General features: G+C 39.2%; 1 long non-coding RNA gene across 4 annotated transcripts in view; it reads right to left on the minus strand.

Moving 5' to 3' along the window:
- The window catches only part of LOC123001437 (uncharacterized), a 34044-nt gene extending 18467 nt beyond the window's left edge, over positions 1-15577 (minus strand). Inside the window, exons 1-3 of one of the 4 annotated variants that reach the window (XR_006410340.3) lie at positions 15166-15575; positions 13913-14092; positions 8375-8623 (exon numbers count right to left, since the gene is read on the minus strand). This is a non-coding gene — a long non-coding RNA (uncharacterized LOC123001437). Of the gene's footprint in view, positions 1-8374; positions 8703-13912; positions 14093-15165 lie in introns of those variants that run through there. The other 3 variants (XR_008959861.1, XR_006410341.3, XR_006410339.3) reach the window with 3 other exon arrangements.
- Between the last annotated feature and the right edge of the window lie 648 nt (positions 15578-16225).

Here is a 16225-nt window from a genome sequence, read left to right on the forward strand (position 1 = left end):
ATACAAAAAAAAGTTTATAAATTATCTCAATAATTTGTTTTATTGATTTTGTGTTGAAATGATAACATTTTGGATATATTGGGTTAAATAAAGTATATTACTAAAATTAACTTCATCTGTTTCTTCTTACTTTTTTAGGAATTGTTTATTTATTTTAGAGAAAAGAGAGAGAGAGAGAGAGCATGCACAAGTTGGGGGAGGGGCAGAGGGAGAGAGGATCTCAATCAGATTCCGCACCAAGCATGGAGCTCTACGCAGGGCTGGATCCCACAACCCCGAGATCAACCCAAGCCAAAATCAAGAGCTGGCCACTCAACCAATAATTGAGCCACCCAGGTGCCCCTCTTCTTACTTTTTTATATAGTGACTAGAAAAATTTAAATTACATATGTGACTCCCATTGTGGCTTCCCTTATATTTCTATTGAAAGTGATGACTTAAAGAGTTTCCTTGGAATTCCTCCCAACAGTTTCTGCTTATATTTTATTGACAAGTATTTAGCCCCATAGATAACTAATAAGAGAGACTGCAGAATGTAGTCTTCCGACTAAGCCTATTGCCATCTCCAACTATCACTATAAGGGAGCATCAGAAAATGGAGACTTGGAGAGACAGCTGGCAGCCTCTCTCTCCTTTTGAAGAAACTACAAACTATCTCCAGAGCAGCTGTCCCATCGTGCATCTCTACATCCTCACAGCACTCGGTATTGCCTGCCTTTGATTTTTGCTGTTCTAGAAGGTATGTAGCAGTATCTCATGTGGTTTTAAGTTCATTTTCCCTGATGACTAACGATGTTGAGGTTCTTTATATATGCTTATTTGACACCTGCATCACTTCTTTGGTAAAGATTCTTTTCATATCATTGCTCATTTACAAAAAATTTTTTTCTTATTATTCACTTATAACAATTATTTATCTATTCTGGACACAGGTCTTCATAAGGTAAGTACTTTGCATAAATTATTGCTCAGTTTGTGACTTACGTATTTATTTTTATTCCTAGTGTCTTTTCTGAGGTTCTATATTTTTGATGAATTTTAATATATCAATATATTTGCTTAATAGTTTGTGGTTTTTAGGGACTTTCTAAGAAATCTTTGCCTAACCCCAAATCAAAAAAATTTTCTCCTATGTTTTTTAACAGATTTTTTTTTAAATTTTGGCACTTACATGTAGGTTTATGTTTCTCAAATTAATTTTTTATATAATGTGAGATAAGGAATCACAGCCCAATGGTTCACCTCACCCTCTTGAGTCTAAAATATAATGGAAGATTTCTTCTGTGCCCAGTTGCTGCCTCAAGACAAAGGAAAAGGAAAGATGGGGAAGAAAAGCCAAACAACTGAGGATTTACCTCAACAGAATGATTTTATGGAAGAGTCTTACTTAAAACTTAAATCTAAGTTTCGATAATAGATCAATTATTTGATTGGGAAATTTAAACTTCTTTCCATAACTATGTAGAAATAGAAGCCTCTGAACAAGTTCTAGCTATAGAAAATAAAATTATCCCTTTATATATCTGTTACATAGCATTGATTTCTAACCTGCTTCAACTGAATCAAATCATGAAAAATAATAATCATATTGTTTATAAGACTTCAGTATTATACATCTTTCAATAAGAATTTAAAAAGGAAGTGTTACTTGCCACTTTTCTTATTTAAATTAAAAGTCATGTAAAACTCAGAACTCTTGATTTTGTCTTCTCCTGGTGAGGACGAGAGTTGGACAAAATATTTCTAGATTGATCTGTCTCTCCATCCACTGTTGTCACGATCATATTGGTCACCAATGGGAAAGACCCTCTTCTTAACAAGGGACAGATGACCCTTCCTTTGACTTCTTGTAGGTTATCTAGCACAAGACTGTAACATTCAATGTGACTTTCCTAAGGGCTTCAAGATAACAAAAGGAAATTAATAGCAGAATCTAGGCAATCTGGGCTACATAATAAGGTTAATTTGTTGAAGTCAGCTATCCATTATACAGGCTCTTTCCTTTTTGGGTTCTTTATGGGACATAGAGAAGCCCTGTAAGTAAGAATACTTTCTTGGATGTACAGAGTCTTGAGTTGAGAACAAGAGAAAAAAATAGCAAATCTTTTTTTCTCTCATTTCCATAGATTTTGCCCCTCATGTCTGGTTCTGGTTGAGAGAGACTGAAAATGGTCTCACTCTTTTGGAAGCTGAAACTACCTCCACAAAGAAATGTTCTTCTTGATAACCACATGTTAATATAGTAGCTCAGACATTCCTAAGGAAGGGATTGTTTTATCACACTAAGTGTGGACATACGCTGTCTGAGGAATATAAAAATTTGGAAGACCCAGTTCCAGTCCTCAAGAAATTTGCAATCTAGTTCAGGTTATGAGCTACGTAAGCATGCTAAACCAATAATTCAAAGTAAGTGATGTATTATTTCATAGCGTTTCAGAAAAACTAAAGGTCATTGTGGAATAAGGATGGTCTTGAATTAGACCTTGAGACATCAACCTGAAGAAGAGACACTCGAAGCAGGGACACCGTGTAAATAAAGGTGAGGGCAGTGGATCATGAGAGAGTTTAAAGGATTGTTCCAGCAAGTTTGGTTAGTGACATGAGTAGACATGAAATTAGAAGAGTGGAGAAAAGTCAGAGGTTGGGCTTCCTCCTTTAGGAAGCAGGTGCCAACACAAATTCTGAGCAGGGTGAATTCATGATATCAAGCATGATTTTTAGATAATTAACCCAAAGGTGGGGATGGGGATATAGTGGCAGGAAGAGCTTCAAGGCAGTCAAGGCAGCTCGGAGGCTGGATGTGATAATGATACATTTCTGAAATGATAAGAATTTGCCCTAGGGTGGTGGTAATAAAATAAAGAAGACAGAAACCAAAGAAATTAGAAGGAAAATGGACTAAGATTCATGACAATGGAAGGTGGGATCTTTGCAGTTTGTACTCTTTTTTATTAATCCTCTGAAATTGATTTATATGCATAAGCTATCCAAATATGTAAATTGGATCACTTCTTTGGACACTAAAAGTGAAACTGAGCTCAATGACGGTTTGAAACTGAACTCACTCAAAAGTGAGTGCTCAAAATATATAATACAGGGCCGCCTGGGTGGCACAGCAGTTAAGCATCTGCCTTCGGCTCAGGGCATGACCCCGGCATTATGGGATCGAGCCCCACATCAGGCTCTTCTGCTGGGAGCCTGCTTCTTCCTCTCCCACTCCCCCTGCTTGTGTTCCCTGTCTCGCTGGCTGTCTCTAGCTCTGTCAAATAAATAAATAAAATCTTTAAAAAATATATATGTATATATATATATAATACAGATCCATCTAACACCTCCCCACCACCTCTTCCCACTGCTTGAATTCATCTCAGTAAAATACGGTTCCAAAAGAACGTCTCAAAATGGTAAATTTCCTCCATATTATTGAAAAGTGACTCAAGCTATTTCACAGCACTGATGGGTCAGTTACATCTTGACCAAAAAATAAGTCTTGAAGCATGTCTCCCGACTACTGACAACAGCTGAATTCACCGCTGGGAGCCAGATACTGAAAATGTGTTCCACTTTGCCATATAGGCCTGGGCTTCAGACAGAGGCTATGAATATTAGCACTTGGCATGGAATGCTCCCGGCGTCCTCTTCCTCTCCTTACCACTCTTGAGTCATTAGAATGACAAGTAAGCTCGTTTTCTCCTGGAATTTCAAGGGGCAACAGTTAATTTCCTTTCAGGTGGGACTTTCTGTGGTTTTCTTGTTTGTTTGTTTTGTTTTTAAACTTGTCTTTGTTTTAACGACCTGTTTTGCTGAAAATGCTTTTATGCTGGTGCAAATCTAGACAAAGAAAACTTTTATGCAAAATAAACAAAATAGAATGTACTGAGCCAGGCTTTCTTTGCAGGACATGTTCCTCAGGCTATTTCTGAGAGGTTATTTATGGACGGTTGTTTATCCCCTGGAGCCTGACTTCATCTCTTGGTGAACTGAAACGACTCTGTGTTTAGTACATTGGTCTGCCACCCCTGGGAATGGCTGGATGTCAAATATTTACCCCTGTGGGATCGAACAGAAATCAGAGATGCACAGAAAAAATAGAAATCAAATCCAGTGCCTTTGGGAATTGGTAAAATTTTAAAGTAAATGAATTTTTAAGAAACACCATTTGAAATAAAATGATAGCACAGTGAAACTTTCTTTATTGGAAGCGGCGGGTGGGGAGGGGGAGACCCCTCTGAAATATAAAGTTACTTCAAGCAGAAGGGTATTTTCATCTTATTACTTTCTCAGTGACTACACCCATCCCATTCCCTCACCTGGCTCAGTACCAGGCCCAGAGGGAGAGGTTTTAAATTTTTATTTTTTTAATTGAAAACGGATGCTACACCTTGTTTTTCATGCCTGCATTTTTCATCAGAAAAAGAAAAAAAAACACCTAGCCAAGTACTAGTTTTGTACTCCTGCAACCTCATAAAACCTAGGAATCAAAACCTGGCGTTCAGCTCTTACAGATAGTCACATTGGAAAAATCGAGAAACTCCCAAACTAGTTTACTGTCTTCCCAAGACTTATTTCAAATCGTGTGCCCCTCTCCTGTGCCTACACCGCCCCCCCCATGCAGAGTGTTCCTTTGGCATTCTACTTCCTGTATTGTCAGAAACAAAGCTACATTTAAAAGGTTAAGTCAAATAAACCCAGCTACAAAAAAGGTTGTAAAATAATCAGTCGTGAAGAGCAAGGAAAGAGGACAGCCACTGAAACCATAAAGGGACTACTTCGTGGATAGCTGTGCTTTAAATAAAGTTCACATGAGCTATGTAACATGAGATGCTTCTAAAATGCAGAGGACAGAGCACAGACATGTTTGTGCATTTCTCTTTCCTTTGACAAGTCTTTTTGAATTGCGTCTGGACTGCGTACTCTCTGCGGCTTGCACACAGGGAGCTGGGAAGCTTGCTTTGGTGTTCTCCCCTTTCAAGCTCGTGCACGATCAGGAAACAAGAACAATTCTATCTCCCTCTTCACGATGAAAGTGACACCAAATTCTGGCTGGATCTGCTCAGTCTCAGAACCAGCCTCCCTGTGAAATTTCGTCGGAGCTCACTAGAATTTTGGGAAGCTGGTAATCACAGGTTGCCCTGCCCTCTGTGAGAATGACAGCATTTGGAAGGCAGCTTGGCAGACGAAATATAAAAGTAAATGTTTGGCAGCTTTGGAGGTCCTCAAGTTTGGCAAGGCGAGTATAATCAACAAAGGGGCATTGCTTTGAATTGTATTTAAAAATATAAGTCCCTGCAGACTGGAGAACTGTGCGCTCCGAGAGGATCTTGTGCTGTTTGCCCCTCGGCACCGAGGGGAGGACACCGCTCACACAAGCCGGCTTTGTTTTAATTAGTGCGCTGAGCAGTCCTCCCCACCACACTCCCTTTTCAGCGCGCCGTAGTTTACAATGGTCGCTAACCCCCTCAGCTAAAAATTGTTACTAAGAAAAATTCCACAGAAACCAAAAGAAAAGAGCCAGGCAGAGACTGTGCTTTTAAAGAGTTTTTCCAGACTGACTCGGCAGAGCTCTCTGCAGGGAATGAGTTGCTGAACTATTATTACTTGAATGGATTTCAGCTCCAGGGATGTCCCCCAAGGTTAACAAGATAGTTCAGTTAAAAATAACATTAAATTCTTTACCCTTCCCCTTACCCCAAGGAGGTGGGGGGGGGGGGGTCACATTTAAATCACATGAAGGATCTGGTTTAAAGTGACAAGAGCCAAGAAATTCAAAATGAAGGAAGGGTAGAGCTCTATCTATCTCTAAGATCTGTCTTTGAGGGTGAAAAATATAAAAGCTCAGTGCAGTGAATGAAGGATGAAGTGCCACCTTTCACCCAGCATTAGTGCGCTTTTGTGCCTCCTGAGGCAGGCCCTTCGGGGTACCGAAGCAGTAGATACGGAGGAATGGGGTTTAAAGGACAAAAAGGAAGTTAAGGCGGGGATGAGGAGTACAATTATGAAATAATGCCTTGGACAAACGTTGATTTCAATTTAGTAAAGAAAAGCGTTTGGTTCTCATGCCCTTGGCAAGAACCTTGCCATCTGATTAATTACGCTTGGGGTTTTCTGGGCTCTATGCGTCTCCTTTTTATTTTCCACATTGCACGCACACACAAAATTCCATTCTTCATTTTCATCGAAACCTTTTTCTTTTAATTAAAAAAAGAGGTGCTCAAATGGAGTGGTAATTTTGGTATTTGAAATTCATGGCTTATCAGACCACTAGATTCCAACAGCTGTGAAGATGTCATTAGCCACTGTGCGTGGCCAATGGCTGAGTGTAAACCAGCATCACCCGCTAATTCTGAGGGAAAGAGGCTGGCTTTGGACCTACGTCCATGGTTTCCTTCAAGGTATACAATTATTTCAACTAAGTACTTTTCAAACTCGGATTTTAAGCTAAGGGGTTTTCAAGTTAAAACTTGCAAAATGTTTACAGTGTCAAGCTACTTTGATTCCATTATATTTGTGCATATTTTTACAACCAAATGTAAAATTTAAAGGTTTTTGAGAAGAAACGTTATGTGCTATATTATTAGTGTCATCTACATTCTCATGCGATATCAGAGAAGCTTAATTTTTTTTTCATTTTGAAAACTAGTATAATTTTCAGGCAATTACCCATGTACTTTTTATCTCTATCTGAATAAAAAGGAAATTTGTTTTTTATTTGCCTCACTCTGACTCCTGTTTGTTATAAACACCTCAAACTGACCTTTTAAACTCTCTAATCTTATGCTGAAACTAATATTTCCTTATTTCTAACACTGATTTAATATTCATCGACCTAAAGGAAAAAAGCCCATTTCCTACATATTTGTTGGTGGACATTTTAATAAATTGACCCATTTTCATCAGTGTGCGAGCCAGCATCTCCTCGTAGCATGCTTGGTGCCTGCAACCACATTTGGTAAAATGTAATAACCGGAATTTTCGAAATGCGGACAGATATCCACAAGAAACAAGCTGCTCCACTAAAGTCATGTCATAAACAAATAGAGCTCTGTGCTTGACCCTCTGGGTTCCTTAGTGTTGGACTTAACTTCGAGATTTTACATAACCCTGTCCTTCTCATGCAGCGCTGATGGCATTGACCAACAATAGCAGTACTTTGACCTTATGTCATTTGTGTGTGTGTAATTTTGGTGGATTTCACAAAGCCATCTACAGTGTTTTGCTATCTAGTCTCTTAACAGCACATTTTTAAATGGTGGCCAGCTGGCCGAGATTAGAGACCCACTCTGGGGCCAGAGGAAAGAAATCAACAAGCCCACACACGAACTAGAGCTCTGATGTCTGGCTCCATTGATGCCATTAATTTAAGAACTAACCAACTTTATTGATACAAAACATACCGCCATCTTAGCTTTTGAGGAGAGGATCCCACCGTGAAGTTCTGGAAGTTAGTAACGCAGATATTAAGTGTGTGGCTTTAGGAGGAACGCAATAGAGGGGTTTCAACCTCTGGCGCTGACGCTTCATGAGCTGGGTAACTTAGGTAGGGCTGGATAGTTATTACTCCCTTAAGCCTCATTTTTGTCACCTGTAAGATGGGGATAAGATCTGTTTCATAAGGTAGAATCATTATATAAAATTGTGGAAAAGTGTTTATTGAGTGACTGACAAAAAACACTCAGTAAATGGTAGCTGTAATGATTATTGTTTTATTTTGTTGTTATATTTTGCTCCCTATATATTTTTTAAGATTTTATTTATTTGAGAGAGTGAGCACAAGGTGGGGGAGAGTCAGAGAGAGAAGCAGACTCCCCTGCTGAACAGGGAGCCAGACGCTGGGCTTGAGCCCAAGACCTGGGGATCATGACCTGAGTCAAAGGCAGCCGCTTAACCGACTGAGCCACCCAGGTGCCCCTCTCCCTATAATTTAAAGCAGCATTTGGCCATTTTAAATTCCCTACCTAAGGAATTTTGAAAGATTTAAAGGGAAAAGCACCCTGAAGACACTTGTTTTTTCTGTCTTTTGTAAAATCTAAAACCATTCAAGAAATCATTGAGGCATCCCAATGAAGAAGGCAGGAGTGAGATTTCTCTTTAGAAGCTGTCACTGGCCAAAGGAGATTCTGTGAAGTGCTAAAAGCTGTGTGTCCTGCTCCTGAGTGTCTTTGATGCGGGAAGTGGGAAGAGTTATCTGCTCCAAATGGGTAGGGGCCATCCTGGCCATCCTGGCTTTCTTTTTTTTTCTTTTTTTTAAAGATTTTATTTATTTATTTATTTGACAGAGAGAGACAGCCAGCAAGAAAGGGAACACAACCATGGGGAATGGGAGAGGAAGAAGCAGTCTCCCAGCGGGGTAGGGAGCCCGATGTGGGAATCGATCCCAGGACTCCAGAATCACCCCCTGGGCCGAAGGCAGACGCTTAACAACTGAGCCACCCAGGCGCCCCTCCTGGCTTTCTTTTATTACTTTATTCATGACAGAATAATACACCTTGATTTAAAAACTGGAACATCGTTCAAATACCAATTCCAAGGACAGCAGAGCAGAAGAACTGGGTTTGAGTTCTGCATCTTTAGTGGCTGACTTGGTGACTTTGGGCTCCCACAGGTGGACACAGGATCACAGTGACTGAAAATGAGATGGAGGGGGCTGGAGGCTGGCTGTTCTCCCACCCATGTCAGCTCAGATAGCCACTTCCATTTCTTCCCTTCCAGAAACAAAGAGCCAAGAAATCTTGGATGAAGACTAAGCATAGCTGTGTGGCCCTGAGCATGTCATTTAACGTCCTTGCTTTTCTCTTGGAAATGAGGTTAAGAATGCTCATCTTTCTGTCAGTTAAGTGTCTGGCTCTTGATCTCGGCTCAGATCACCGTCTCCGGGTCCTGAGATGGAGCCCCGAGTTGGTCTCCGCGCTCAGGAGGGAGTCTGCTTCAGGATTTCTCTCCTTCTCCCCCCACTCATGTTCTCTCTCTCCCAAATAAATAAATTTTTTTTTTTTAAGAATGCTCAGCTCTCTGAAGACACAAGGGTTGAAATAGAAGACCATTTTAAGGTCTTTTTCAGTGATGAAATCATTACAAAAATGTAGTGAGGTTTGTGTCCTTCTTGCTGTATTCAAGGCGCTGGGTGGGAATAACAGATTTTTCAACTCACTCATTTGATCCATAGATGTTAAATTATTACTATGCTGTTCTCTCTGTATTCCGACACAAAGAGAAAGTGGGGCTGTAACCAAATCATGAGTTTTCTTCCTCCAAAACATAGTGATCAAATTCAGTGAACTAAACTGAATCATTCTCAGACTATATCCCAGCCCATGAGTAAACAGACAATATGATTTGATCCTGTTAAGAATCAGGTTTCTAATAGAAGTAAAATGGAAACATTAAGTTAAGTCATGATTGTACTTTTACTATCAACTTAAAAGACTTTAGGCTTAATCTGAAAACATTTCCCCCAAGCACTCCAGTTTTGACAGCCCTTTACGGATTTGTTTTTCTCAAAATCATCTAATCCTATACTTTGCAGATTGTTTCCCACGCAACTCTAGTGCTGAAGAAATGTTACAAGAAAGTATGTGAAGAAAAAACAAACAAAAAAGCTTTTTCTCATCAAGTTTGGTATATGTTGGGTAAACAAGTTCACTTCATTTTCTATATTATAGTACATCTTGGAAACCTGAACATCTTACTACGCGTTGCGGCTTTTAAGAGGAGGATACGCTATGTGGCATTTCTCAAATTTATTTTACCAAGGAAATATTTGTTTCAAAGAGCGTCTCCTGGAAAAACAATGAGACAAACTGGAAAACTCTGGCAAGGACCTAAGCATCTTTTTTAAAATGTCTAAATTCTTAGGCTGAAGACAAGTATAACTTCTGGATCTAGACATCAGCTGGACGAATATACGGAGATGCTATCTGCTTGAGCTAACTCGAGACTTAAAAGAAATGCTAAGTTTCCACCCCCACGAAGGGGAGCCGTCTGAGGAGAGTCAAATATTCACATTCTTTACTTTTTAATATATAAAAGTGATAGGTTCTCAATGTGGAAAAATTTTTAAAAAATAGCATGAAGAAAATAAAAAAAGGTCCCTCTACTATTCAGCTATTTGGTGCTATCCCCTCTCAGTTTTTATTCCTTAGGTATGGACACATACATCTTTTGTATATTTTATATATATAACTTTTAGAATGTTTTCCCATTTTATTTGAACTCATTAGAATTCCCCCTTCTTATTAAAAATCTTTGAAAACTCACAGTTTACAATGGTTGCAAAATATTCCATCATATGGATGTACCATAATTTCTGTTGTTGGACATTTAGGCTGTTTCTAATTTTTCACTATTATAAATAGAGCTATTGTGAATATCCCTGCACATAAATCTTTGTCTGTGTTTGTTTATTTCCTTAGGATGGATTCCTAGAAGTGGAATTATTGTGTCTAATGGCATGGATTTTTTTTCAAGGCTCTTTAAACACTAAAGCCTAATAGCTTGCCAGAATATTTTTATCAATCTACACTCCAATAGCTCATGAAAGTGGACAGTAGAATAATGACTGTGGTCGTTTAGGCATCTCTGAATAAAAGTATCTAAAGGAATTCTTTACCCTGAATTTTATGAAGATAAAGAACTTACCCACAATTATTATACTCACACGTTGTATTAAAATTCTAATCATTTTTTATCATATATAAAAGGGTATAGAATATCAATTTACGGGTCTACCACATAAGGCGTTAGTAATCTGCAAATAATAAAGATGAGTAGCTAGTTTTAATTCTGACATCTCTTCTCTTGGCTCCATGAAACTCTGTTCTCCATAATCTGCTCTTAACTGGAGTTTCACATTCCTGCTTTGAGGCTATCATTACCAAATTTTCATTTTTATTCATACATTTGAATGGAAATTGAAAATACAATCTTTCTGTTGAATAGCTTTCACTTCGAATAGTTGGTATCCCCTGTGTTCATTCCCTGATCTTTGCGCTGCTCCTAGAGCTCTCTTCTGTTTTCTTTTCCCAGAAATTCTTCCTCCATTTAGGTGTTCACTCACTCTTTTATTTTATTTGGATCTCTGTTCAAATATCACCTCTGAAAGTGCATACTTCCTGCTTTCCTCTCTTCACATGACTTGGTTTTTCCTAACAACTATTATTATTTGACTTTATATTATTTATTTTTATTTATATTTGTGTTTTGTTCTTTCCCTTTTCCCAACAAGAATGAAAACTTCATGAGGGCAGGAACTTAACCGACTACTTTATCCACTAAAGTAGCCCTATCAAACCCAGAGTGTATCATAGAAACTCAATAAATATTTGATGAATGAATACAAGAAATTTTTCTACATCCAACTTCCTTCGACCCAAACTGCTTCATTTGCTAATGAAAATGTCTGTGTGATTGCATAGCCATAGCTGTCTCTAAGTCCACATTCTATGTCTGCCTTCTTCCTGGACCACATATTTTTTTTTTTTTCCTGTGGGATCAGAGGTTTTAGTCACAGGCAATGCTGAAAGGAGGAGCACTTAGACACCATTTAATGAGAAGAGTCATTTCCTGCTTAACCTCTAATCTGTAAATTGATCTCCCACTGAGCAGAAATATGAACACTAGAATGCTTTCTGTTCAACACTTTTACATCTGCCTGAGCTCAGGGGTCCTATTATTTACTTAAACCTAATATCGTGAGGCTGGAAAAGAAGCTAGTTCTAGAACAGATCTGTGGTGACAGGTGTACTGAGAAGGTGGACAGGCACGGGGAGCTGGTATGAGTAATATTTATTTAATTTATAATATTTGTCTATTTATTTCTTAGTGTTCTTGGTGCTTTTGCCATTTTTTACTTCTCTCTCTTTCTCTCTCTTAATCTCAAAGAGTGTTCTCTCCTACTTCCACGTTGGTTTGAAATTGACCTTCAGCCAGCACCGTCGTTCACTATTAAAGACTGAGGAAATGTGGCCTAGAGAAATGGTGTAGGGTTGAACTTATGAGTTCCAGTTTTGTTGCCTGTACCTGGGAAACTGATAAAAATCACTTAAATCTTCAGAGCCCTAGTTACTTCGTTAGAAGATGAGAAATTGGACTAGATGATCTCTGAGTTCCTATCGTACAAATATTCCAAAATTATGAACCATGGAAAAGCTTCCTAAGTGTTTTCCATGGAATTCTGAACCCCACAAATGTCCCTAGACATCATAGGGGTCCAAGAAGTTCCAAAGGACCAAGGCAACTAAGTCAAGGAAAGTCAGGGCACCATAACCCCTTAAGAAATGCAGATTACATGTGAGCATATTAAGTGCTGATCTGTATCACCTCCCCATCTTATTTACCCACTAAAGATTCTTAATCTTTTTTATTTGTCCTAGAAAGGAGTAGCACCACTTCCTTGATCATTTTACTCTTTCTTTTCTTAACTCCTTCAGATAAACCACACATTTCTTGAAATCCAGTAGTTGAAGCTCTATATGTATGTGAGAAAAAGATACGTTGTGGTTTGGATACACACAGGGTTTTGTGTATCTCTCCTGATTATCACCTAAATTGTATTAGGTCTTTCGGGAGGCAGCAGAACCAGCAGTTCATGGAGGCAATGCCTCTGGAGAACACCTTCGGACATCTCTCTTAGAAGGGTCTTCCTTAGAGTCTACCTTTTGTGAGTGTCAGTCGGCATTCTGCATCTAGAACAAGTAAGTGATTCCTTCTTTCACCCAATATCCCTTTTTAAAAATGAAGGTTACTGTTAGCATTCTCTCTTGTTCAGAATAAACAGCCCTACGTCCTTGAGTTCAGAGGTAGTGAATTGTTGGCTTATGGGCTTGATCAAGTTTGGAAAGAGTGTATTCATTGTACACACTGATTTTTGTTGTTGCTGTTGTTGTTGTTGGCTTGTTTAATAACTGGGCCAATGCATAAAAATTGGGCCATTTTGCATAAATACCCAAAGTTCAGTTTTCCCTTGAAAAAATGAGGAGTTCTGGTAGCCGTGGGTAAGTATTCCTACACTGTGGCCAGAGGTGGGTGGTGCTTGCCTTTGTTCGGACAGGCCTAAGTTCTGTAGTGTGCCACAGCCCAGTCATTCTCTGCCGGGGTGCGTGACCCAGGGCAGACTGCCAGTTTTTGTTTCTCATCAGGCTTCCACTGATTTTTTCCCCTAGTAGTAGAGAAATATTTCTCTGCTCCTCTTCCATTTCAGTTATTTATATCAGTAGACTGGGTACTTACTGTAAGTGCTTGAATGAGCAACTCATGCTTTACAACTTGCACAGATGACGTCGTTTCAAATCTTAATCCTAGACTCTTTTAAATGAGGTTTATAGCCTCCCTTTGCTTTAAAGGTGACCCATAAGTGATACAGTGCTCTTGAAATTGTCTAGCTAAGTATAATAGAACAAGGATCATCAAAGATTGTTTATACGATATTGAGTAAGGAATAGAATAAGCCTGTGGAAAAAGCTAAGTTATTTTCTTTTCTTTTTTTTTAAGATTTTATTTATTTATTTATTTGAGAGAGAGAGAGCATGAGCGGAGGTAAAGGATAGGGGTAGAGGGAGAAACGGACTCCCACTGAGCGGGGAGCCCAACACAGGGCCCAATCCCAGGACTCTGGGATCATGACCTGAGCCGAAGGCAGATGCTTAACTGACTGAGCCACCGAGGTGCCCCAAAAGCTAAGTTATTTTCAAGCCAGGCTCCCTTATGCAGTACTTGTTTATTTTATTTTATTTTTATTTTTAAAATTTAAATTCAATTAATTAACACATAATGTGTTATTGGTTTCAGAGGTAGAGGTCAGTGATTCATGAGTCTTATATAATACCCAGTGCTCATTACATCACATGCCCACCTTGATGTCCATCACCCACTAGAGTACTTGTTTAGTTGGGGTTTAGTCCTAAGAGCAGCACCTTACCTGTTGTAAGTCACCTGGTAAGATGGTCATCATTTCAGCAGTGAAGAAAACACAGGACACACATTCAGAAGAATCACAATGTGGCTTGGGTTCTTACATTCACCAGCTGCGTGCTCTTGGTTATATCTTTGCCTTCTGGGGCTCCATTTCCACATCTTTAAAAAAAAGTGCACTCCATTCCTAAGATCGAGAATAAAATAGCTTTGTCCTGTGCGGTTTGTTTCAAATCTAAAAATAATTTTATTGCTTTAAAAAACATTCTTTTACATTTCCCCCCTAATTTTCCAATGCTTCAGCACATCCTACAATCCAGTGTCTCTGACACTCTCATGAAAGTTTGTGCCATTTCTAAAGTCTTTCTGGTCACCTTTTACACATATTCTTCCAAGAGATTCTCCTGCTTTATAAGCTTCTGCTTTCCTTCCTTATTGTGATCAGGTATGAAAAGATAATTAGGATTTAAATTTTGGCATCTTTGTACCACTATCTGCCCCTTTCGTTTTCGAGATATTTTTAGGCCCTGGAAGTAGTCCTTTTTTGTGTTTACTTGTGTGTTTGTTTTGCCTTTTTCATTCCTACCCTCCTCCTATCTAGAGTGCCTATTTCATTTTGCTTAGTCTTTCCCTCCCCAAATTATTAAGTTACTAAAGGCTACAAGGTCACATTATCCCAATCTGCCAACAAGAGGATCTAAACATTCAGATCATTATACTCTCTCTACCTTTTGGGTGTAGAAATCTTAAGCTAAGTAAGTCAGGAACTCTCCAGATGCTTTGCTTTTAGCCAAATTAGATTTCCAGTAAATACTTCTAATCTTTCCTAGATCCTCTGATTTTAGTGAAATGCTATTACATACTCAATGGCCGATCAATATAAGCTTTAATAATAGTTAAGAGAAAGGATAATTAGAATCAGAAATCCGTAAGCCAAAGGGCTCAGTTTAAAGAAGAGACTCAGCATGCGAAAAAAGAATTTCTACCTTATTCTCATTGATTCTAAGCCCCAGTCAGAGTAATAGCAACTTAAATTTTGCCTGATTACAGATGCGAGAGTTGGTTTCATGAAACCATAAGATGACTGCTAAGCCAAAGTTTTCACCATTTCTTCTTGGGTTCCTCCCCATCGCTGCCCACCACACACCCTTTTCTATGGCAACAGAGAAGCCAAGTGCCGGAGCTTGCTGGCAGGTGATTGAAAGTGCTGTTTGCAACTGAGCAGAAGCCCAGGGAAACGAGCATCACAAGGGAACTCACAGAATCAGAGAGCTGCTTCCTTTGCTACTCAAATGACTTCGACTTGGGAATTTGGGTGGTGCTTGGGACTCTGCAAACGTTGCTCCTTTCCCCCCTCTCCATGCAGTGAGCCTCTTCTACGGCAGAGAAAGAGACAGCAGCCAAGAGAAAGGGTCTTGAAGACTAAGGTCCATGCTGGAAATGTCACTTTTGTGAGTTTTAAAACCATAAGACACGGTTGGAGAAAGCATACCTCTCTGACTGTCTCGTTTCTTACCTTCACATTTTCTTACCATAACTAATTCAGTTTCTATCATCATTCTTCTGCTCTAAGTTCCCAGCCATGACACTTGTCCTGGTTGCATGGCCCAAATGCCTGCTCTGGTCAGCAGGATGCACATGTGGTCACCGGGCTCCTCCTCCTCTCTGTTCTTCATCCCTGAGGGCAACTATATTTAACATTGCTGATTAGAGCAGACTTTCCAGTGACTAGCAGATGACAGTAATTCATATCGTAGAGCTGCTTCATATAATAAGCATGACCTAGCAGACAGAGCACATGCCTCTCTTCTCCAAAGAGAATGGTGCGGTTCCATGGCCTTGCCCTAGTGGTGTCAGGTTAAGATCACTGACAAGAGAAAGTAGTTCAGCTGCCATCGTGGTTGACCACACCATAGTCGGGAGCTCAAGAGTAAGAGCGGAGGGGCTCTATAATTCCCACCTGGAATATAAAAGCAGCAAGCAGCTACACTGCATAGCATATTAAAATAGTAATTATTTGCTGTCCTTAGGCTTAGCGTATGAAAAAAATTGCCTAGAATAATTTAAATATGCTATATAGGCTGAATATAAAGAAATCTAACATTTTATTCCCTGTCAGCATGGCTCTATTAAATTTCAAAGCATGCTTTTCTTTTCTGGAAGCACATGCATGGAAGATGTTACATGTCTGTCTATGAGGAGAAAAAGGTTGTGTTTTTAAATTATCTTGACCAAACTGCTATTCAACATCGAAGCTAATCACTTATCCCACATTAATTTTCTCTTCAAGCCTACTATTTTCTTTTTGTCGTGAACTAAC

The sequence above is a fragment of the Ursus arctos genome, unplaced genomic scaffold (assembly GCF_023065955.2).
Source record: "Ursus arctos isolate Adak ecotype North America unplaced genomic scaffold, UrsArc2.0 scaffold_18, whole genome shotgun sequence".
Classification (NCBI taxonomy): Eukaryota; Metazoa; Chordata; class Mammalia; order Carnivora; family Ursidae; genus Ursus; species Ursus arctos.